The 24,840-nt window shown below is 43.7% G+C and overlaps 1 non-coding gene across 1 annotated transcript; it reads right to left on the reverse strand.

Moving 5' to 3' along the window:
* Window positions 1-614: 614 nt before the first annotated feature.
* Window positions 615-689, reverse strand: Trnas-cga (transfer RNA serine (anticodon CGA)). The gene has a single exon. It is a non-coding gene; the product is annotated as a tRNA-Ser (tRNA).
* Between the last annotated feature and the right edge of the window lie 24,151 nt (window positions 690-24,840).

The following is a 24,840-nucleotide window of genomic DNA, read 5'->3' on the forward strand; positions in this document are numbered from 1 at the left end:
CAGGTAACAAAAATATTGAGGAGGCTACTGCTTACTGAAAAGAAGACTTTCAGTGAAAAATTAATACACAATGCTGGAAATAAAAGCAAAACAGTTTGGTTAAGCTTATCCATTATGGATGCTTAAGAACGCGTGACTCTTTATTCGATATTAATATAGAAAACTGTAATTATTCATTTTTTGAATACTTGTTTACGCCATAAACCGCTTTTCTAACCTTTTCAGGCTCGTCTTCAGATGGTGCAGAGGACTTTACAATATTATTTCACGGTGTAATGGTGAGAGCTCTCGCAATCGAGCACCGAACATTACGCTTTGAAATAGTCATTTAAAGTCCTGTGCACCATCTGAAGACTAGCCTGGAAGGGTTCATAAGCCGGTTTATGGAATAAAAAGGTATTTTAAAAAGTGACTAGTTGCAGTTCCCCGTATTTATATTAGTTTGATATATCATAAAACATGAAATGGCATGCAGATGTATAAGATCATACAAATGAAAGATGTGAGAAGCGTAATAGAAAATCCACAGGAATTGGAAAACTTTACAGAATGAGATTTTTACTCTGCAGTGGAGTGTACGCTGATATGAAACTTTCCTGGCAGATTAAATCTGTGTGCCGGACCGAGACTCGAACTCGGGACCTTTGCCTTTCGAGGGCTAGTGCTCTACCAACTGAGCTACCCAAGCACGACTCAGGTGCCGTCCTCACAGCTGTACTTCTGCCAGTACCTCGTCTCCTACCTTCCAAGATCAGTTGCCCGCGAAACGCAAAGGTCCCGAGTTCGAGTCTCGGTCCGGCACACAGTTTTAATCTGCCAGGAAAGTTTCATTGGAAAACTTTGCAAATGATCGTTTCTCTGAAATTGTGGAGACATCGCAACAAAATATTTCTAAAACACTTGTACCATCCACAATCACTTACACAGCAAGCACAAATGATGTCGTTTCCCACAATAGCACTGAGGTCAGGAAGGCGATACAGAAATTAAAAAAATAAGAAGCCAGCAGGCATAGGTGAGATTCCAGTCGGTATTCCGAAGTCTTGCATAGACAGCATACAGGGACCATTAACAAATATAATAAATGGGTCCTTTAGCTCAAGCATTTTTCCAGTGTGCCTAAAGGACCCACTGTCAGCTAGTGACAACTACTGGCCAGTTTCACTTACGTCTACATCCTCAAAAATAAGTGAATCAGTCATGAAAGATAGTTAATGAGTTACATGAATAAATACAAACTTTTTTTATACCGAAACACGGTTTGATTTCCGAAGTGGGGGACGTACGATATCGGCTATAAGAGAGTTCACAAAAGTGATACTTGAAGCTCTTGACAAGGATGACTCTGTTACAAGAATATACTTAGACTTGCCCAAGAGTTTAGAGACTGTTTACTATAAAATAGTACTAATCACGCTAGAAGCACTAGGTGTAAGAAGAATAGTAAACGAGTAGTTCTAGTCTTACTCGGAAAACAAGTGCAGAAAGTAGAGATAGTTCACATGACAGCTGTTGATAATTCTTTATTAAAAATTGTTGGGCAGGAAACATATAAATATAGGAGTACCTCAGAGAAGTGTACCGTATCCAATTCTATTCTTAATATAGAATGCCTGAAGAAGAAGAAAAATGCGCATAAGACATGACCGGAAGTCAGTGTAACTTCGTATACGTACACACCATCGGCAGATATGTAAATGATTAGAGTTGCAGCTCCCTGTTAACGGTAGAATGGCGTCCAAAGTACATTAATGAGTGTGAACAGCGTCAGATGTGCTGTGAAGGACACTGAAATGTTGCGTACTCATGTGAGAGAGCGTTATCAGCAGTTGATAGGGTTTGAAAAGGGGCTCATTGTTGGTTTACATTTGGACAGTTGGTCGAATCGTGCAATATCCTTATTTGCGGGACATTTGGATGTGACAGTGGCCCGATATTGGACTGCACGAGGACGTGAGGTCTGGCATACTCGCCGCCAAGGTTCTGGGCGACCAAGTCTGACCATCACAAGGACGGATAGCTATACTGTCCACCAAGCACAATGTAACCCCTTCAAATTTGCCTTTGCAATTCGAGAACAAACAATGAACTCACTGCGTGTCATCCCGCACCATTGGCGGAAACCAGCAAGCAGCAGGACTAGGGAACATGTGTAGGCTGCAGGGAACACCGTAACACAAACGGCTGCGTTTGGAGTGTTGGTGTGACCAGGAAGCATGGACTGCTGATCAACGCCCAGCCCAGATGATTAAGCCAAGATCGCCGTTCTCGGACGCACTCTGCCTCCCATCACCACCTCTAATGGCTCTCTCTCTCTCTCTCTCTCTCTCTCTCTCACACACACACACACACACACACACACATATATATATATATATATATATATATATATATATATATATATATATATATCACAGAAACGAAAATAGCTTTATTTCTCAGTTCAGAATAAGACCTTTTAGAGATTTCCCTTGTTTATTCTGTATAGTTCGTGTCCCACTTTTCCATGTTCCCCTTAATTCTATGGCAAATTCGGCTACTGGAAATTCCTCCCCCAAATTTCCAGACGTGTCTCGCTGCCCCACACGCAGCTTTGTGGAATCTCATTGAAAAGACACGAGCTGTGCTGTGGGCCAGATCTCCACCAATCGGTCAGGAAATACGAAAGGAAAAGAAATGAAACAAGCTAATTTTAATAGCAGTCGCTAAACTCCTTGTCTGACCCTGGATAATTTTCCAATATCAGTCGCGGTCTAGGCTCAGAAGAGTACAAAAGGCTACACATAACAAAAATGAAAAAAAAAATTTAAATTTTTTTCGTGTGTGAGATTTTTAATTGCTTGTGTTCGGGTAAAATTAATAATTTTAATTGATATAATTCGGTTAAATTTTAATTAATAAAATGAGCTGAATGTCCCCGTTTTTAGAAATGGGTGGGGTTCAGAAGCAGAAGAAGGAAGGTGTCGACTGGCCACAAAATTGGGGTCGTGTCGGTAATTTCCCTGTACTTCTTTTCAGCTAGAAACGCCTCTATTCATTATTCTGAGGCTGCAGACCGACAGGAGAGGGAAGGTGACTAAGGGTTCCAGCGTATTTAACACGTGCAAACCTAAATAATATCAAAGTGTTCCTAAATACAGTATATTACCTGTCAGATAATCGACAATTTGACTGGGACAGTGACGTCAGTCAGCTCTACAGTATGTACTCAAGGTTTCGCTCATCTTACTAAGAGGGCGATGAATTTGGATGTGTGCTCAGCCCACAGAAGTTTAAGGAATTAGTACCAGTTGTCGTGACTGCTCAAAGCAAAACGAAAATATCAAGACAGGCGCTACAGACATTTGTACTGAATCTGGTTCATCACACAATTCCCTCCAAACGCAGCGGCAGATGCATTATTGTTGGACGATTAATTACTCACATCTGACAGGAACTGTGCAGGGATTAGTATAAATGTGGCAGTGCTGCTTCATGCCAGAGACATTCCGCAATGGTACCTCAAGTGTGAACATCCTCGCAGACATGCAAATGTTTTACGATGAGTGTGGACAGTTTGTGTTTCAGAATGTTGCATTCCTTGCATTCGAAAACACTGAGTTTGTATTGATAATATTCTCAACAATCGTCGCTTCACCTAAACCATTTAGAACTGTACAGAGTGCGAAGACGCGCCGGACTGCAGCATGGTTAAAGCACAATTACCACGGAAAGTGGTGAGATGAAGACGAACTGCTGTGTGAAGAAATAGTGAAATCGCTCCTAATCTATGTCAAAGATCGTTTAGAAGTTTTGTGGCTTTGTGACATTTTCAAAAGTGCATCAATAAGGAACTTTGAAGATTATAACTGTGCAGATAGTCAGAGACTCTGGGAAACGTGTGATGGTGATCACATAAGCGATTACTTTTATTCCTCAGAAAATTTAGAAATAAATTTAAGCTGGATTAACAATAAATGATATAGTCTGTTTTTAACAAACTCTATTTTTTATTTCTTCTCATCCTGCTCCTCCTCCTCCTCCTCTTACAGTGTTCAAATAAGTATTCATTACGCGCTGCCAATATGGCTCGCTGAGTACTGGAGTTAAAATTGTAGAAGCTTGCTGAATACATTTCAGAAAGTGCCACCTCTCCACAGCAGACTGCATCTAAGGACCCACATGAACCTTTCTGTACATGGTAAGCGGCCAGTCGTTTAATGTGCAAACTGAGGTGCAACTTCTTCTGGAAAATGTACATATGTACTTTGACATCAGTGTGAGTTGGTCACGTGTGAACGCAGCGCATCAGAGTCCACAAAGTGAGGTGGCGCAGTGACTAGCACGCTGGACTCGCAATTGGGAGGCCGACGGTTCAACCCCCGACCGGCCATCCTGATTCAGGTTTTACGCGATTTCCCTAAATCGCTTAAGGGAAATGACAGGATGGTTCCTTTGAAAGGGTACGGCCGACTTCCTTCCCTAATCCGTTGTGACCGATGATATTGCTGTTTGGTCCCCTCTCTCAATTCAATCAACCAACTGTCAAAGCCAGAGCTCGCGCCTGGGCCGGCCTTGCCAGAGAGGCAGGGTGTGTCTGCACAAGTAGCTGGCAATATCGCAGTCTCATGGGCAGGCCTTTTCAGATAGCAGTGGCTGGTGGCTGTCTGCAGTTGCCGGTACGTGAATACATGGATAGTGATTGTATCATTAAGGGAAAAGCTCTGTAACCATTGGGAGAATATTTGCCAGGTACACTGGGTTGAGGGTGAAGAGACATTTCGATCGCGAAATGCGGATTCTCAGTCCCCCAAATGCGCCAATTTTGCTTACTGACGAACCAATTCAAACGGAAGTAGGCTTCATTGCTAAACCAAACCACATCCACATCGAAGTCCTGTTCGTCAATTCTGTTGACAATAGTGGTGGCGAAACACAACCGCTGTTCCATGGCCCTCGGATTAATGGTCGTTGGGTTTGAATTTTGTATGGGAAGAGATGCAGGTCTTCAACAACAATTTGTCGCAGTGTCTCCCGGTTTATTCACAGTGCAGCTCGTCTGACAGATTTCCTCGGGATCATTCGAAACACTTGGGTGTCTTCTCGACGTTTTCAAGCGTTTTCATCCTTTTTGGACTACCGCCAATACCGACACTGTCATCACGAACACTACCCGTTCTCTCAAATTTGCTTATCAAATGCTTGATTGTTAGCACACTTGGACCTGTTGTATTCAGCTTGAACTCGGTCACAAACTTCCTGTGAGCCAAAGTTGGGCTGTTATTGCTCGCATAATAATCAAAATGGCTCTGAGCACTATGGGACTCAACTGCTGAGGTCATTAGTCCCCTAGAACTTAGAACTAGTTAAACCTAACTAACCTAAGGACATCACAAACATCCATGCCCGAGGCAGGATTCGAACCTGCGACTGTAGCGGTCTCGCGGTGCCAGACTGCAGCGCCTTTAACCGCACGGCCACTTCGGCCGGCGCATAATAATCCTTCACAAGTACTAAACGCTCAGGCACGCTGTACCGTGACATTTTCACGTGCAGATGGCCGACAACAACAAGGCACGTGTGCATGCGCGTACTAACTCCCATCATGCCCCGCAGCCAACCGTGCAGTTTGAACGTCCTAACGCAAACTGTTCAGAAGCTATGGCGATTTTATTTCATATAGTTCAATAATTGTCATCCTGTATCTGCCTTGGCACCGATAAGCATTCTCGTTTCCTATTGGTTGCAATATGCGGCTTTCGCCTATCAAAAGGGGCACTTCTGCGTGAACGGTCATTGTGGTCTGATCACTGATGGGAGTCATTTCTGTTCCTTTCACTAATGACCAAAGCTGTCTTTGGTGATTCTCAGTAGCTGTTCCAGTATTAATTCCTTACAGAATAGACTGGCTGGAGTGACTCTCCAGTGCTTGATACACTGCCGCATACGGTAAACGCCGTTCTATGAAGATAGAATGGGAGGTAGAGGCGTCACCTTCACAATGCGCCACAGGGGCTAGGAGACACTCGAAGTCAGAATAGGCGACGAAGCGGCATCGCTCCTGGTGGTCGGCCTTCTTAATCTTTAAGAATTGTTTATCCTGGGTAGGTATTCCCACACCTACTGGTTGCTGGTTTGAGCAGTCAGTGAGCTGCCTTTCTCGATACTCACTCGTGATAAACGAGTTCAGTCATCTATGGCAAAAATGCCACGCTCCGTTATGTTTGGGCATTTGAGCGGAAAGTAGGCGGTACAAGTTTTTGATCCACCCGTAGTGTTGCTGCTCGCCCTCAGAGATTAACAACTGGTCTACGTGTTTGGGGCACTGACTGGCTAATTTTGAAAGGTAGAAGGACCAATCTAATTTACGATTTATTTATTTGTTGCATGCTCATTGTCGCCTTCATCATCTGGCTTATCGACGTCCAGCGTGTTAACGCATGTAAATGAAAAATCGTGGTTCTGCCTCTCGAATTTTGGAATGTCCTGAAATTTTACAGGGAATGTGATGCCTTGGAAATTTTAATGCCGGCAGATATCAGGTGTTTTATACGTTGTCGGATAATGTGCATTTTAACGGTAATTTTTATCGCTAGCCAGAAGCGCCCATGCAAAGTAATAATTATCCTTAAGATTCTGGTCATTAATGCTTGCTTGTTTTAGCAATATACCTTCTGGAAGAAGGATGAAACTGGGTCACCCAGTAAGTGGATCAATGACATGTAAGTACATATCCAGATGGAATATACTGCCAATTGCCTTACTGGACTCTCCTTCCTGCATTTCGGAAGAAATGGTCCAGTATGACGCTCTTGGTAAAGGGTTCGAACCACTCTGCGATTGACCGCCTCGCGATGTCATTCCATTTCTCAGCCAACATCAGCATCACTGTCTTCCTTCGGAGGGTGCGTAGTTCACAGTACACAACTGCTTCGCACTTGATGGTGGGTTTCTGTGGATCATTGATGTATCCAGTGATTCCCTTTTCCACAACTGCTTGAAAAGCATTAAGGAAAGTGGCAGGCTGTCAGTAGATCGCATTTTAGTTATTAGTGTGGGGAAGCACCAGCAATCACTGAGTGAGTGCAGCTACAGGACTTACTTGGTGATCCATAGCAACACAGGTGTGGGTGCTGCTGCTGCTAGACCCAACAGAATGTCTCAGTGATCTCTGTTGGTAGCGACATCCACGAGATGGGCCAGGCCACGGAGAGTGTGGCCCAGACCACGGCAAATGGACCAAAGTCACGATGCCAGACTCGCCTGTGGTGTCGACGGTCTGCCCTGCACTGCAGGTGATGGGGCAGACTGCTGCCGCTGCTGCGCTTCTGGTTCTGAGTACATCATCACAGATGATGATGGACTGGGCTGCAACATGGTTTGCTGTGGGTAAATCATCATGACAAGTGATCGGCCAGGCTGCTTGTACATCCCCATGGGTGATGGACTGGACTACATAATCATAACCAGTGGACTGGGCTGCTGGTACATCATCACAGACGACGGGCCGAACTGCTGCTACATGTCCAGCTACAGCTATACCATCGTCGGATCTGCTGCTGCAGGCACAAGACTGCCACCCTTAATATCCTCTATACCCCCTGCACAGAAAAAAGAAGGAAAATATTAAGTAACTTGCATAATTAAATAAACAGATACGTCTAGGCGTCTATAGTCTTTCTACTCACGTCTGAATGAGTCCACAGGACCCTGTTGGTCGCTATCTCAAGCATTATTTGGTCCAAATTTGTCTGTGAATCCACACTCCCCTGGCTAACTTCATCGAGTGCACCTAGAATGTGTGTTGGGTGTTAGTATTGCAGAAGAAGAAGGAGTAGAAAGAACAACTACTCACGTATTTACTCCTCGATGACTGATGTCATCTACCACGAACTAACGCTTGAGAATGGCCTCATAGGTTGCATCAGAACATTCGCCCAGAATTCATCATTATCGAGGGCACCTACAAGTAGACAACAGCACATAACTTTAGTAATGCAATCATGCAACTCTGTATGGCACATTATTTTATTGTAAAGGAGAAGAACAGAAAGGACTACTATCGCTCCTTGACGGCTGGTGTCATCCCCCAAGAACTCATTGTGTTGGCTCTAATACGCGGATCTTCTGCATATCGTCGTCATCGTCAGTAATTACTATGGGCGACTGGGGCTGTTGAGTTATTTATTATAGGAGTTGGCTGTGGCACCGAATCTATCCACAATGCCGCTATCTTGTTGAGGACTTCTACAACAGACAGAAACAAAGAACATCACGTTGGATAACTGCATTATTCACGCACATGGGGAGAAAGGGAGGGAGGGAGGGGGTGACGGAGGGAGAGGGAGAGGGAGAGAGGGGGAGAGGGAGAGAGAGAGAGAGAGAGAGAAAGATAGAAAGGGAGTGAGAGAGAAACGGGTACTTAAGTTCACATGACTCGGGATTTATCCAGCCACCATCCTCTGGAATACCAAGCCACTTAACAAGACCATCGAGAGCGCTGTCGCTCAACAGGGGTAATGGTATGCTCCCATCTCCAACAGAAGAAGAAGGAGGAGAAGAAATTATTTATCAGGTTGCAGCTAAAAGAAGAAATACGCACACATAGAAAAAACAGCATGAACAGAAATCATTTCCACATACCTATAGAATCATCATCAGAGGTCAATTTGGGACGCGACTGCCACTGCACATACCCGCCACGCCTTGTACCATATATTGAGCGGCTATGATGCCCACTTTCTCGTACAATACTTGAGTGATTTCGGGTTCTAGGAGGATAAGATCAGTGTCATCCCTGACACCGTTGAGAAGTACTTTTCGTTTTCAAAGAGCATCACACCAAGAATAACGCTCCGCTTCCTGGATTCACACTGTTTCATGCAAGTGTCTGTTCAGAAACTTGCTGAGACAAGACCGCATATCCCAATAATGCAGTATTTCAGCTTGTAACAAAGACGGTGGTCTTTCCATACCTGGATTCGATGGTGAAACGCTACGAAATCATGTTGTCCGATATAATCGCATTCTCCAACAAACTAACAGATACTGTCATAACGGATGTGAAGCACAAGCACGCAGTGAATATTTGACAGGAGTTGGGTATCCCTGATTTAGGAGAATATGCTAGATTATGAACACAGATGTACACCTTCTCGCAGACATCTTCAAGAAGTTCCGTAGTGTATACCTTGGCACGTACTATCTGGATCCTGCCTTCCATTTCGCTGCATCAGGACTTCTGTGGAACGCATTGTTAAGGAAGATGCGTGTCAGCACTGAACTGTTGACCGATGTTGGCATGCTGCTCTTCTTCGAATGAGGGGTTCATGGGGGACGTTGCCAGTGCATGCACAGGTACCCCAAGGCGAACAACCCACGAATGAATAGAGTACAAGTCATCTGATGATTTAAGTTACATCCTTTACCTGGATGTAAACAACTTCTACAGCTACACCATGTAATAGTGGCTACCATTTGGAGGGTTCCTGTGGCTGCCTGAGGAGGAAATAGTCACTTTGAAGTAAAAATCGTAGATATGGATGAGGATGCTGGTGAGGGATATGTCCTGGAGGTAGAAGTGGAATACCCCACACATTTGTTTTACAGGCATAGCGACTTGTTGCTTTATTCGGAATGCCTTCAATGAAGGACTAGTCGCTGTGGAGACAGCCAAAGTTTCGCTGGAGTTCACGAAGCGTATCTATATCAGAGTGTGTGTTGTGCACCTCTTCACATGGACCGCTTTTACTAAGACTTTGCAATGCCAAACCCCACCGACTGCAGGTTACTTTATATGGATACAAACAGTTTCATCAGTAGAGCGAAAGCTTTTTTTTTTCCTTTATTGTAATTTCATTCCCCTGCCCCATATAACAGTCCGAAACCGGTCGTGTGAAAATAAAGTAATTTACAACTGAAGCTGTATTTTCAACCTCTGCTATAATGCTCAGTTGCGGATATTCTGCCAACAGGATTATTTGTACATTGGGTACGGTTAAGGAAACTGTGGGAGCAATTATAATTCAAGGATGACACTAAAGAGCCGCGCGGGATTAGCCGAGCGGTCTAGGCCGTTGCAGTCATGGACTGTGCGGCTGGTCTCGGCGGAGGTTCGAGTCCTCCCTCGGGCATGGGTATGTGTGTTTGTCCTTAGGATAATTTACGTTAAGTAGTGTGTAAGTTTAGGGACTGATGACCTTAGCAGTTAAGTCCCATAAGATTTCACACACATGTGAACATGAAACTAAAGACAGTCTCAGTGTGTGGTAGATTTTTTCCTTTAATAAGGCAAGGATATCTGCTGGATTTCCTGAAGAAATTGCCAGATTACCTGAATATCCTAAGCAAATGAGCTCTGTTTCCCCATGGCATCACTGGAACTTTTCCGTGCATTGGAAAGATCGATAATACCACCTGTGGTCCTCAGAGGAGGGAGCAGCCGACGGCAGGTTGGCATTATTGAGGAGGGGACAGATCAAATCGGAACGCCTATGACGGTGGCAAAAGCCGTTGAAACTGTATCTGCAGCGCTGATCGGTTGAAAGTCTAAATGTTCAATATTTTCGTGGATTCGGTAGGGTTCAAGAGGTTCAGAGGGAAGCGAACGCAGGTTTCCACATAGTAAAATTGTGGGTTTTCCTTTGGTGAGCACAGGCGATAGTTGTTTCTGGAGCTTTAGTAACTGATAGTTATGGGCTGTAGGTACCACGCATTCACAATACGATACAAGCGTTCGGAAGAAGTATGTAGCACCGTTACTGCTCATTTTACTAGGACGGGACTTACTAGCGACAGGCCAGTGTAAGCAGATAATCTTAGTAACAAGCAGGAGGAGGCAACGATTGCGAAGAAAGCCCTTGCCAAGGTTAAAATAAAGCTGAGCTGTTACGAGGAATCCAAAGTGTTTCAATCAATATGAAGTTTTTTACCCTTTTGTATATTAACTAATTTTTACGGAAACTTAGCCGATGAGGTTTAGTGGGACACTCGTTGGTGGTTCAGTGGATACAGCACGCCGTGTCTTATCTTCCAAGCCAGCGGTAGGATTTAAGGAGTTTTCTGAGTAGGAGTCAGATTGCCACAGGCCTCATAGTAATGGAGTACGTCTAAGTGGGTCTAAGCGAAACTGCCAGACCTTATCTAGCATCAGTTACACAATTACAGGAGTGAAAAAAGTTAATCCGAGTGTAGCGATTAATTTTTCTGTCACCTACTGCCGAGTAATTACGGCGCAGAGCGAAATCGCTAGCGCCGCAATCTGCATGAAACACGTGGACTGCGGTCACGGACTTTTCCTTCGGGATCATGTTGAGAATATGAACGTTTTAAAAGTTGCCTATTTCCAGGTACTCTCAAACTGAAGACACAAAGGAATTATTTTGCGGAACAGTAAATATGAAATCCGTCTTAAACTAATGATGTTACGCACAATCTTGGAAAAGGAAACATGAATAACGTTTCTAGATATAGCTGTTTAGAGGACAAAATTCGTCGCATCTCAAAGATAAACGTTTGCTAAATAATTACAGAACAAAAATATTGATCTCCATCACTAAATTTCAGTCTTGACGTTTATTTTATATTTTATCTAGCTGAGTACCCAGAATTGCCCAGGTTTGTATTTATTCCAGTCTTCCACTAATCTATCTGCTTCCTCCTCTCACTGTCCAACTCCTCCTTCATCCCCTCTCTGTCCACTTCCTCCAGCGCCTCCTATGTCAACATTCTACACCCTCCCCCCACTCTCTTTCCATCTCTACCTGCACCTCTCTCTGTCCATCTCCTCCTCCCACTGTATTTCTCCATCTGCTCCCCCCTGTCCCTCTGCCCCTTCGCCCTTTGTCGTTCTACTCCTCGTCTCCCCATCTAATTCCATTTCCTCCCCAACTTCCTTTGTTCATATCCTCCTTCCCCCTCTCTTTGTCAACTCAGTCACCCCCTCTTCCTATTCATCTCCTCTTCTTCCTTCCTCTGTCCATCATTTCCTTATTATCCACTTTCTGTCCATCTCCTCCTCCCCCTGTCTGTATCCATCTCCTCTTTCCGCCTCACTGTCTGACCATCCCCTCCTTCCCCTTTCTCTCTCCACGTTATCACGCTCACTCCAATAGGAGGCTGTTTCTTGCCAGATCGTAACTAATATGTGAACCAAATTTGCTTGAAATCATTCCAGACGAGTAGGATGAGCTTTTTACCTGTGTCTTTGCCCGTGTTCCCACAAGTTAAATATATTTCACATATATTTAACATATTACGCACGTATTTGTACACATATTTCACCTACACTCTAGCGAATTTCGCCCTGTAGTTTCATTTTCAAGCAATCAATGTTTATGACGTAGTATCTGTTGAACTACACTACTGGCCATTAAAATTGCTACACCACGAAGATGACGTGCTACAGACGCGAAATTTAACCGACAGGAAGAAGATGCTGCGATATGCAAATGATTAGTTTTTCAGAGCGTTCACACAATGTTGGCGCCGGTGGCGACACCTACAACGTGCTGACATGATTAAAGTTTCCAACCGATTTCTCATACAAAAAAATGGCTCTGAGCACTATGCGACTTAACTTCTGAGGTCATCAGTAGCCTAGAACTTAGAACTAATTAAACCTAACTAACCTAAGGACATCACACACATCCATGCCCGAGGCAGGATTCGAACCTGCGACCGTAGCGGTCGCTCGGCTCCAGACTGTAGCGCCTGGTCGAGATCCATTCACTGTTAGCAGAATATGGAATCAGTGGGTTCAGGAGGGTAATACGGAATGCCGTGCTGGATCCCAACGGCCTCGTATCACTAGCGGTCGAGATGACAGGCATCTTATCCGCATGGCTGTAACGGATCGTGCAGCCACGTCTCGATCCCTGAGTCAACAGATGGGGCCGTTTGCAAGACAACAACCATCTGCACGAACAATTCGACGACGTTTGCAGCAGCATGGACTATGAGCTCGGAGACCATGGCTGCGGTTACCCTTGACGCTGCATCACAGACAGGAGAGCCTGCGATGGTGTACTCAACGACAAACCTGGGTGCACGAATGGCAAAACGTCATTATTTCGGATGAATCCAGGTTCTGTTTACAGCATCATGATGGTCGCATCCGTGTTTGGCGACATCGCGGTGAACGCACATTGGAAGCGTGCATTCGTCATCGCCATACTGGCGTATCACCTGGCGTGATGGTATGGGGTTCCATTGGTCACACGTCTCGGTCACCTCTTGTCCGCATTGACGGCACATTGAACAGTGGAAGTTACATTTCAGATGTGTTACGACCCATGGCTCTACCATTCATTCGATCCCTGCGAAACCCTACATTTCAGCAGGATAATGCACGACCGCATGCTGCAGGTCCTGTACGGGCCTTTCTGGATACAGAAAATGTTCGACTGCTGCCCTGGCCAGCACATTCTCCAGATCTCTCACCAATTGAAAACGTGTTGTCAATGGTGGCCGAGCAACTGGCTCGTCACAATACGCCAGTCACTACTCTTGATGAACTGTGGTATCGTGTTGAAGCTGCATGGGCAGCTGTACCTGTACACGCCATCCAAGCTCTGTTTGACTCAATGCCCAGGCGTGTCAAGGCCTTTATTACGGCCAGAGGTGGTTGTTCTGGGTACTGATTTCTCAGGATCTATGCACCCAAATTGCGTGAAAATGTAATCACATGTCAGTTCTAGTATAATATATTTGTCCAATGAATACCCGTTTATCATCTGCATTTCTTCTTGGTGTAGCAATTTTAATGGCCAGTAGTGTATGTGCTGTACAGTGATACAGTTTTGCAGGTACATCCAGTGGTATGTATATCTACTGTTTGTAAAATGCGTTGTGAATAGAGATAGTAGTTAAGAAGTTACAAATTAAAATGTCAAGCATGATGTGGCAGTGTCTCACGCATCTCAGTATTTGATGCCATAGCTCCTCAACTATGTGTCGTGCAGTGAAATATTTTTGTGTGTACATTCAGCGGCATATGTCCAATGGAGAGTGCGAAAATAGTCGGGAGTAGAGTTCGTAACAACGGAATAACAAATTTAATCATCTTGCATAATGCGGAAATTTTTCACGTAGCTCGGTGTTTATGACGTCATATCTCTTGAACTATGTGTCGTGGAATGGTGTAGTTTTGCTCGTACATTCAGTGCTATATGGGAATACTGTCTGCAAAATGTATAGTGAATATGTTTGGTAGTAAAGAAGTAATAAATTAAAACGTTATGCTCCAAGAGGGAATTTTACTGCATAAACAACGAAATCGTAGTAAGCGATAAACTTATTTCCTTTCACCATTTTGAGTTTTTTTTTTAAGGTTTGAAATTACGTGTAAAGTATGTTGCAACTCACCATGTACCCTCATTTTCATATACTGGATGACTGGACCGCCACTCCTAATAGTCGTCAGGCGCATTTCTAAGGAGTTTCAGCAAATATTTACCATTTAGTTTTCTCATTGTGAAGCCAGAGTCAGCCAAAACAATTCCTGCTTGTCATGTCTCTCATGTGACGCCCAGTGTCAACAGAAAGTATCGGTTTGTTTCCCATTACAAACAAAATTATTTTTAAATCGCTGTTTTGCTTGCCCATTTGACAGAGCGCTCCCAAATTATTCTAGTCCCATATTCATTTTATCGATATGTACGAACAGGGAGAGTAAATGACGAAGAATAAAAATGAGTACGGCAGCGATTTTGTATCTCTGCATGCTTGGCCTTACCAGTCAGTGCAGGCCAGGGTAGTTCCGTCACTGCTGGAGTCCTGGTTATTCTTCCAGCTTTACTGTCCCTGTTGATACATGTCGATAAAATGAATATCGCACTATACGAATCTGGAACTGCTCTATCAGATAGGCTCGTAGAATTCTGCTTTTGAAATAGTTTTGTTTGCAACGGGAAACAAACCGTCGCTTTCCGTCGGTGCTGCGCATCCCCTGAAAGACTTATAGGCTGATAAAGTAAACTGCAAAAAGTGTCAGAGCACTACTGGGAGATAGTAGTGTTCAAGTACGAAAAGAAAAGTCATGCCAGAAGATCATAGCCCAGTATCCCAGGACTGAGGAGAAGTTTGTAAGGTTTTCGTTCAAAGTTTGTGCCGACATCCTTGGAAGAAACTTCCTAGAAAACAATTGTACGAGTAAGAGGAGATTAGTGTTTAACGTCCCGTCGATAACTAGGTCATTAGAGACGGAGCACGAGCTCGGATTAGGGAAGGATGGAGAAGGAAAGCGGCCGTGCCCTTTAGAAGGAACCATCCCCGCATTTGCCTAAGGCGATTTAGTGAAATCACGGAAAACCTAAATAAGGAAGGCCGGACACGGGTTTGAAGCATCGTGCTCCCGAGTGCGAGTCCATGGTGCTAACCATTGCGCTACCCCGCTCGGCGGAAATAATAGTAGACATCGACATCTTCACAAGCAGAATTAGAGAATGGCATTAAATCCGAGTAAAAATATAGAAAAAATTAGGAAGTAATTCTGAGATTCAATGTTAGGAATAAAATTCATCCTGCTTTCTGGTAGGTGATAGTTCTGTTCCTGATCGGAACTCGAACACGGTCCTATAACTTACCGGACTATTCTCTTATCAAAAGAGCTATCTAGGCAAGTCTTGTGGCTCACCCAACAGTTTCAGTCCACCTTAACTCCCTTCAGCTTTCCAGACTTCACATACGCACTCCTTCACTTACCGGACTAACACCCCAGGTAGAAAACATATGGCAGAGATGATGAAAGAGAAATATAGACGTCAGCTGCATGAGGGCACTAAAGTAATTCAGTGGCGAGAAGTGAAAATTTATACCGGACCGGTACTCGAATCTTTATTTCCCGCTTTACGCGAGCGGCGCCGTGACTGCTTCAGTTACACTAGCACGCTTCCCGTCCAACCCAAATTCCCAACACACATATAACAGTAATATGACAGAGAACTTTTAACATTTCTTTCGCCGCTCTCTGAGGGTACGAGACGCTGCGTGTGGTCTCACTCGCGACTGGGTTCAGAATACATGTACGCACATCAAGAAACGTTTTGCATCACCTCGGTTCCGAGAGTTCCGGAACCTGCACAGTAAATTGGAATAGAGATCAACATAAACATCATTTCCGCCCTTTTTATTGCTCATGAAAAACACATATTGCATGTTGTACCACCATACAGCGAGACCTTCAGAGGTGGTGGTCCAGATTGCTGTACACACCAGTACCTCTAATACCCAGTAGCACGTCCTCTTGCATTGATGCATACCTGTATTCGTCGTGGCATACTATCCACAAGTTCATCAAGGTACTGGTGGTCCAGACTGCCCACTCCTCAACGCTGATTCGGCGTAGATCGCTCAGAGTGGTTGGTGGGTCATGTCGTCCTTAAACAGCCCTTTTCAATCTATCCCAGGCATGTTCGATAGGGTTCATGTCCGGACAACATGCGAGCGATGTTGTTATCTTGAAGGAAGTCATTCACAAGATGTGCTCGATGGGTGCCCGAATTGTCGTCCTTGAAGACGAAAGCCTCGCCAATATGCTGCCGATATGGTTGCACTATCGGTTGGAGGATGGCATTCACGTATCGTACAGCCGTTACGGCGCCTTCCATGGCCACCAGTGGCATACGTCGGCCCCACATAATGCCGCCCCAAAACAGCAGGGAACCTCCACCCTGCTGCACTCGCTGGACAGTGTGTCTAAGGCGTTTAGCCTGATCGGGTTACCTCGAAACACGTCTCCGACGATTGTCTGGTTGAAGGCATATGAAACACTCATCGGTGAAGAGAACGTGATTTATTTATTTATTTATTGCCAAATTATAGACCTGTTACCTGATGTTTAAAACGGGTCGTACATCTTACAATTTTTGTTTTTCATCTTTTTACAGTTTTGTTTTCTTTCGTATTATCTACAGCATTTACAAAGAATGATACTTTTCAAAATAACAGTAATTTAAGGTTGAAATATAAATAAAATTTTGTTGACGATAAAGGATGACAACCAAAAACAGTTGCAGGATAAAAATTTATTAACATTCTTGACCAAAGTTTCGGTACATATAAATATACCTTCATCAGAAGTAAAAAATCCTGAACAGGTAGACACTTTTATTAGAAAAAGCTTAAGTAATAGTGAAATTACCAGAGCAATACAGGCATAAAATCTTTAGTTACTTACTAAAATTACATCATGCAATGGAGATTAATAAAACAATTGTGCCAAAGGCGTCGTCAATAATTAAGACATCTTCTCCATTTGTACAACATGACTATGGGCACAGGGTCAAAGCGAACAGTTTAGCACCATTACTTCGCCTATGAACTATCGGGACAAGAGTGTGAAAGCACTAGGGCAGATGGTTTCGCCGAGGGAGGGCACTTGTATGTGCCAGACAATCGCGCATATTAAAATCCATGAATACATACATAAGCGCACCAAAAATGATTAAAAGTTGTGTTAATTCAAACTTTCTGTCTTAATAAATAAAATATATCAGACCATTTAAAAACATTTATGTAAAATAGAAAATATAGAAACAATTTACCTGTGTGCTAGTGTCAAACAGAAAGCTTGCGCTATGGAACATCTAACGAGAGAGGGCACTAGTGTAATGCGCGAGAAACTCGCGTAAAGTAGGCGGTGAAATACATACTAGCGAAAACAACCAAAATGTTATAATAAAACGAAACCATCTGTCGTTGTGAATAAAAAACATACTAGTCAATTAACCACACATACACATCGAAAATCACAAACAACAAACATCAAAAATAGATACGTAAAATCCCAACAAGACAGGAAAAGCGCATTTCACCAGCATCAACAAGCAAGAAAACTAACTTCTAGTCAGCCAGACTATATTACATTAAGGCAAGGAGGGGTTTGAAACTGATTCGAAGAGCGCACAGTGGTATGTACGTATGAGTGGTAGAGGTAGTATGTACTGTTTTGAAATTAGCCCTACCAGTTTGTGTACTATTTTTTCTGCTTTGTCTGTTGTTAGCCTTACGTGTTCGTGCAAATTCAATTTTTCGTCTATGTGTACCCTAAGATAGCGCGTAATGTGTTCTCGTTTGATGTTTGTGTCCCCAATTTTAACCGAACGATTCTTTTGGAGTGATCCTTTCAGTAAAGTGTATATTTTTGTTTTGTTTTCGGCTATCCTGAGTTTGTAGTTGTTAACACAACTGAGTAATTGTTTGTAGTATTCCACTGGCTTTCTCTTCTAACTGGGCTCTGTTGTTTGCAGTGGCTACAACTAATAGGTCATCTGCGTAGGCGACAGTTCCGTCTGACCTGTCATCCCCATCCAAAAGTTGTAGGAAGGGTTCGATTGTTATGTCCCAGAAGTTGGCGCCGCAGATCGACCCTTGAGGACAGCCTTCGGTAATTCTTTTAATTACTTTCCGGCTACCCATCTGCCATTCGACTACTCGGTCTTTACAGTAGTCTAGAAAACTTTTGAACAGTGACTGCGGTACCTCCAGATGTCTTAGCCTCTGAAACAGTGCGGGCCACCAGAGATTATCAAATGCTCCGGCAATGTCAATCATTATTGCCATGGCATATTTCTGTTTTGTGGTGTTAACTATGTGCAGGGCCTGGTTGATGGCATCATCTATAGATCTGCCAGTTCTGAAGCCGAACTGGTGTTGGCTCATACCCCTGAGAGCTCTGTGTGTTTGCAGGCGCTTACACAGTAGCTTCTCCTGAATCTCTGCTAGGGTGTTTATTAGGCATATTGGCCTGTAAGTCTTTGGATCTGAAGGATCCCTATCCGCTGATTTCTTAATAATGACTGCTTTGGAGGTTTTCCATACTGTAGGTACCCTGCCCAGCCGTAAGGCATCGTTCAGTAACGTTGTTAGAAACGGGGTGATCTGCGGTGCTAGTTTTTTCAGTGTTTCCGAGTGGGTACCATCTAGTCTAGGTGCTTTCTTGTTTTTGAGCTCTGAGATTGCTAGCGCACCTCTTCTTGCGCAAAAGGACAGGTGACAATTGCAGTGTTGTATGGTGTGTGTAGGTTTTCTCTTAGTGTTACATGATATTGTGTGTCTGTATCGATAACGTCGTCAGGGAGCAGTTTATACAGCAGAAACTCCGCTGTATTCCTCCATCCCCTCGTCATCGTGCCGTCATCCTGTCTTAGCGTTCCCAGAACTAGTGGGGATTTTATCTCCTCTGTCAGTATTTTGCATGGTTCCCCCCATATATTTTGCTCTGTTTGTGTTGTTACAGATAACTCCCATTGTTGTCTACTCGTGTTGTATAGGGTCTGTCTATATAAGTCTTGTGCATGCCTATATGCTTCAAGTCTTATTCGTCTGTCCCTATCTGCTATCGCCCTTTGATATAATTTTCGTTTGCGTCTTGCATCTTGTTTGAGACTCGTGAGTTCGTTGGTCCATGGTACTGGTGAGCATTTTGTGTTCTTTGTTGTCGGTATTGAAGTGTTTTGTGCATGTTGTATTACCTGTGTTAACTTGTGTGCTCTATAATCGATACTTCCATTGATATTTTCTAGATCGTGTCGTTGGATAATTTCCGTTAATTTGTTCCAGTCTGCTTTGTGCAACAACAAGTGTCTGGTGTGTGATTTAGTCATTGTGTTCTGAGTGTGAGTTAGTGTGTATGTTATGACATTATGATTACTACTGGTTATGTTGTCGTGTACAGTCCAGTTTGTTACATATGCCATTGCTGCATTATTTGCTAGCGTAAAGTCGATATTACTGCTCGTACCATCGAACCCTGCACATGTTGGTATAGGTCCTTCCGTATTCATTACATGTAATTGTGTTTCTTGTATTAGATCGGTGATTATGCGTCCTCTGTCGTCTGTTCTGTCTGAGTTCCAGAGGATCGATCTGGAATTAATGTCTGCACTTATCACTAATTTTTTGCCTCTGGCATACATTTCTAGGCCTCTGATGTAGTCTGTGTACGGCTGTATTTGATGGCTATATTGGGCGTACATGGATGCAATAACCCATGTGAAGTACCCGTTAGTTATCTGTATGGTAACCAAGTGTTGATTGCATAAATTCATTGCTGCCCGTTATTGTGGTAGCATGGTTTGGTAGGCATATCAGTTGCCCATTTCTTTTATAAGGTTCTTGTAAGCACATGATGTCTGCTTGCAAGTCTTGTGCTATTTTAGGGATTTCCGCGCTGACTGTCGTACTGTTTTTTGTATTATGTTGTAAGATATTCATTTTTTGTCTATGTGTTCTGGGAGTTTTACGTGTACAAAACATTTACTGCCAGTCTGTAAGTAATCGAAATATGTTCGTCCGTGTGCTCTTACATGATCTATATATATTTTGTCCAAGTCGAATGATTCTGACCTGCGCAGGCAGACCTGGAGCATGAAGTCGAATAGCGGCTCTGCTTATGTAGGAATATTTTCTGTCCTAAGGATAATTCTGTCTGTTTGTTCAGTTACTGGAAAACAGAGAGAATCTCCCTTTGGATGGCACAATCTAAGAAGCATCCGCTGCGCTGTCTGCAGTATCTCTTTTTTCTCTAGCCTATTTAAAAGTAAGTTAAATTCTAAATTGTCATAATTAGGTGTAGCTGGCTTGCTGTTGGTGCTGGTTTCTGTTGCGGTCTCTGAGGTGGTACTAGACGGATTGTGACTTGGTGTTGGCCGCTGATTGGGAGACATTTTAAAACCTCTTTGGGATGTCACACGGTTACTTTTCGTTTTGTCACACGCTTCTTCAATGCTTTCACACATTTTTCACTGATGGTAGTGCTTGCTGGCGTGGTGTTGGCGATGGTGGTGATTTGTATGGGACTGACTGAATGTGTTATGTTGTCTTTGTTTATGTTTGGAGTAGAGGTTGTTCCTAGACGCACGTTGATATCGTTGCAAATGTCACATGTCTCTCCCTCAGATTTGTCCTCATCTAATTCGTCTACTTTTATAAGTCTGGGTCCGGTAGTTCTGAGTTTTGTATTGGTCTGTGGCCTGAGTGTTTCGATGTGTTTTGCTTCAGGGACTACGTGCCTGTCTGTTCCTTGTTCCATTTTTCCGGGGTGAAGAGTGCCTCCCGTGACAAATTTGACTGGTTTCATGAACTGTTCACATTTGCGTGTGTCGTAGGGTTTTCCATGTGATGATGATTCTGGTTTGTGTTCATCCTGTGTATGTGTGGTGTGATGTACTTCAGTTGGGAGAAATTGTGAAGGAGTATATCGGTTTTGTTTGTACATTTTCTTGTGCACAATATATGTAAGCTCATCTTCCAACTCATCTATCCTCTGCGTTAATGTTATTTGGAAGTTTATCCAATGGTGTGATTGTCTTTTAACTTGCTTTGCCACCTCGTAGTGGACGGAGCCACCGATTGTCATGTCATCTATATATTTTCTATCGTATTAATGGTATTAATGCAGCTATCCTGTAACGTCGTTGAGTGTGTTAGGGGCGAGATGGGTTCATTATCGACGTAATTCTCCGGCAGAAGATTCATTTGTCTTCTCCAGGAAATTGTTTTTCGGTAGCTTCTCTGTAATGTTGACGGTGATTTGTATTTATGTGTTTCGGTTGATGCCAATCCTGAGCGGTTCATTCGGCATGTTGTTGGGCCCATCTGTACCGCTCTGCATAGTCTCGTGGTTGCAAAGATGGACCTCGCCATGGACATCAGGAGTGAAGTTGTGCACCATGCAGCCTATTGTGGTGCACGGTTTCAGTCATACCATGAAGTCCAGTGGCTGCACGAAAAGCATTATCCAACATAGTGGCGTTGCTTTCAGGGTTCCTCCGAGCCATGATCCGGCGGTAGCGGCCATCCACTGCAGTAGTAGCCCTTGGGCGGCCTGAGCGAGGCATGTCATCGACAGTTCCTGTCTCTCTGTATCTCCTCCATGTCCGAGCAATATCGCTTTGGTTCACTCAGTGACGCCTGGACACTTCCCTTGTTTAGAGCACTTCCTGGCACGAAGTAACAATGCGGACGCAATCGAACCGCGGTATTGACCTTCTAGGCATGGTTGAACTACGGACAACACGAGCCGTGTACCTCCTTCCTGGTGGAATGACTGGAACTGATCAGCTGTCGGACCCCATCCGTCTAACAGGCGCTGCTCATGCATGGTTGTTTACATCTTTGGGTAGGTTTAGTGACATCTCTGAACAGTCAAAGGGACTGTGTCTGCAATACAATATCCACAGTCAACGTTTATCTTCAGGAGTTCTGGGAACCGGGGTGAAGGAAAACATTTTTTGATGTGTTTATGTGCTTTCCTAGCGACGTGAGGCGCGCGACTCATGAGAGTTATTGCTCGGCAGATTTACATGGACACGTTTATTAACAGACACGGATTACTCCTCTGCATTATTACTCTATTAATTCACTTTAAATAAGTTCCGCCAGTCTCGATTTGACCCGCGAGACAGGATAAAAACTGTCACTATTCCTATTGCACTAATAAATGCCCTGGAGAAGTCCCACTACTTTCAGAAGGCTTCTGAGAACTGATCACTGGAATGGAAAGAGTACAGCCCTGACAGTTCATACACCGCCTGCAGCAGGCTCCTTGCACCTCCCGCCGATATCTCCTCGATAGCAAAACAGGAATACAGGGAATACAGTCAAAGCCAGTTGATCAAAACATACAAAAACACCACATTTCAAGTGTGCACAAATACAAATAGAATTTATTGGCTTCAATTAAACTTAACCAAGTCCATCTCAATCAGTAAACACAACAGTCCAGTTAGCTACATGGCTTCCCAACACAATTTGGGACATTTGCCTGCTGAAGATGCGTACGCTTGCGATAAAGCAACACTCACCTAGTACACTGGAAATGACTCGATCAGAATTCCACCGAGTGAACGAGAACGCAGTTTCGGATTCCTGCAGGTTTTTCGTATTTGAAAAATAAACTGGCAAATTAGTAAGAATAACTGACTACCGACTGCAGAAACATGCTTTGAAACACCACCTCCACCACAGTGGGCGTAAGACGTTCCTCTTACAGACCGCCAGGCCTGTTGGCCGACTTCCTGCATTGGCGACTACCAAGCCGCTCCACGAAATTATTTTTAACATCTGTACCATTCAGCCAGTCAACCTCAGGAACAGAGGTGGAAATTGAGGGACTCTTAGTTCATATCTTTACATCGATACGTGCAGTATTACAGCATGGAATCTGAGAAATACGTTATTAGGAAATCTATTTACTCTGCAACGTGGTGAAGTTAATCTATGGCAAGAAAGATGACACCTGACGGCCTGTACCTAACTCATTGCTGTTTTAGGAGGTTTTTACATTCTTCCCCCCTCCCCTCGAAAAGTTTACAAATTTAATAAATTACTCAATTCACAAACAAATGTACTTCATCTTATATGGCAATAAAATATTTTTCAGAAAAAAATGGTTCAGATGGCTCTGAGCACTATGGAACTTAACATCTGAGGTCATCAGTCCCCTAGAACTTAGAACTACTTAAACCTAACTAACCTAAGGACATCACACACATCCATGCCCGAGGCAGGATTCGAACCTGCGACCGTAGCGGTCGCGCGGTTCCGGACTGTAGCGCCTAGAACCGCGCGGCCAAAGCGACCGGCTATTTTTCAGAAAGAGGCAGGTTAAAAAATTAGTTCCTTTTAAAAATTTGTGCGATATATATCGCTGTTGGAAAGAAATATGTTCGTTAGAAATGGTTCGCGCTTGCTGTACGATCCTCAGATACATGCATCCCAAAAGTTTCGAGACTGGATTAATAAAAAAAATACAGAAAAGTTAAATTAGTGGTTTTAATGTTTCAGGTATTCTATATGGACTCCACCATCTCATTACAATGCACACAACGTTCATAAGGTCATGTGAACTTTCATAGAAATCCTTCTTTGGGATATTGTTCAGCTCGTGCGTAACACTGACTTGAATGTCGGTTATATCATCAAAGTGTCCTCATGTGAATTTCTACACTTTGTCGTTTTGTGACAGTTTCTTATTGATAACACAAAATTCCGTCATCGGCGCTGATCTTCTTCAGAAAAGAATTGCTCTCGTTTGGAATTTCAAACAAGTCGTGGCAGCCACTCACACGTTAATGGTCTGGAGTGAAAATGTGCGGGACAAACGTTGCACACGTATTTCTTTTTTATCTTTTTTTGTTTAAATTGGCTTTCAGGAAGTGCCCAGAGAGCCATCTCTACAGTGAAAGATACGACAGTGTGTTTCGAGAATTCAGAGCATTCATTAGGGCCAATCTGTTACGAAATTAGACAGGTTTAAACTTGTCACGTGACGCTATGTAGGTGATTTTAGTTATGAAGGTACGAAGATAAGAACAACAGAACACCGAGTCCCGGAGTGGAGAAAATCTGCCCGCATCTCGTGGTCGTGCGGTAGCGTTCTCGCTTCCCACGCCCGGGTTCCCGGGTTCGATTCGCGGCGGGGTCAGGGATTTTCTCTGCCTCGTGATGGCTGGGTGTTGTGTGCTGTCCTTAGGTTAGTTAGGTTTAAGTAGTTCTAAGTTCTAGGGGACTGATGACCATAGATGTCAAGTCCCATAGTGCTCAGAGCCATTTGAACCATTTTTTTTTTTTGAGAAAATCTCCGACCATCCGGGAACCGACACACACATTTCTCATCTTCAAAATATTCTTGAGAATATCTTGAGCACATGATTTAGATATGTGGTTACATTACGACTTGTGATACAACAACGTTGATATACAAAGACAGCACGTCCATTACTTAATACTACCTGCTCACAGCTGATTGGTCGAATGCACATCTGTTGTTCACAGTAGTTCAAGCAGTCACGGTAGTTATTGCGTGGACGTGGCTTATATTCCAGGAATAAAACCATTCTCGGAACTATTTGTACGGAC

This window comes from Schistocerca nitens, chromosome 3 (genome assembly GCF_023898315.1).
Source record: "Schistocerca nitens isolate TAMUIC-IGC-003100 chromosome 3, iqSchNite1.1, whole genome shotgun sequence".
Lineage (NCBI taxonomy): Eukaryota > Metazoa > Arthropoda > Insecta > Orthoptera > Acrididae > Schistocerca > Schistocerca nitens.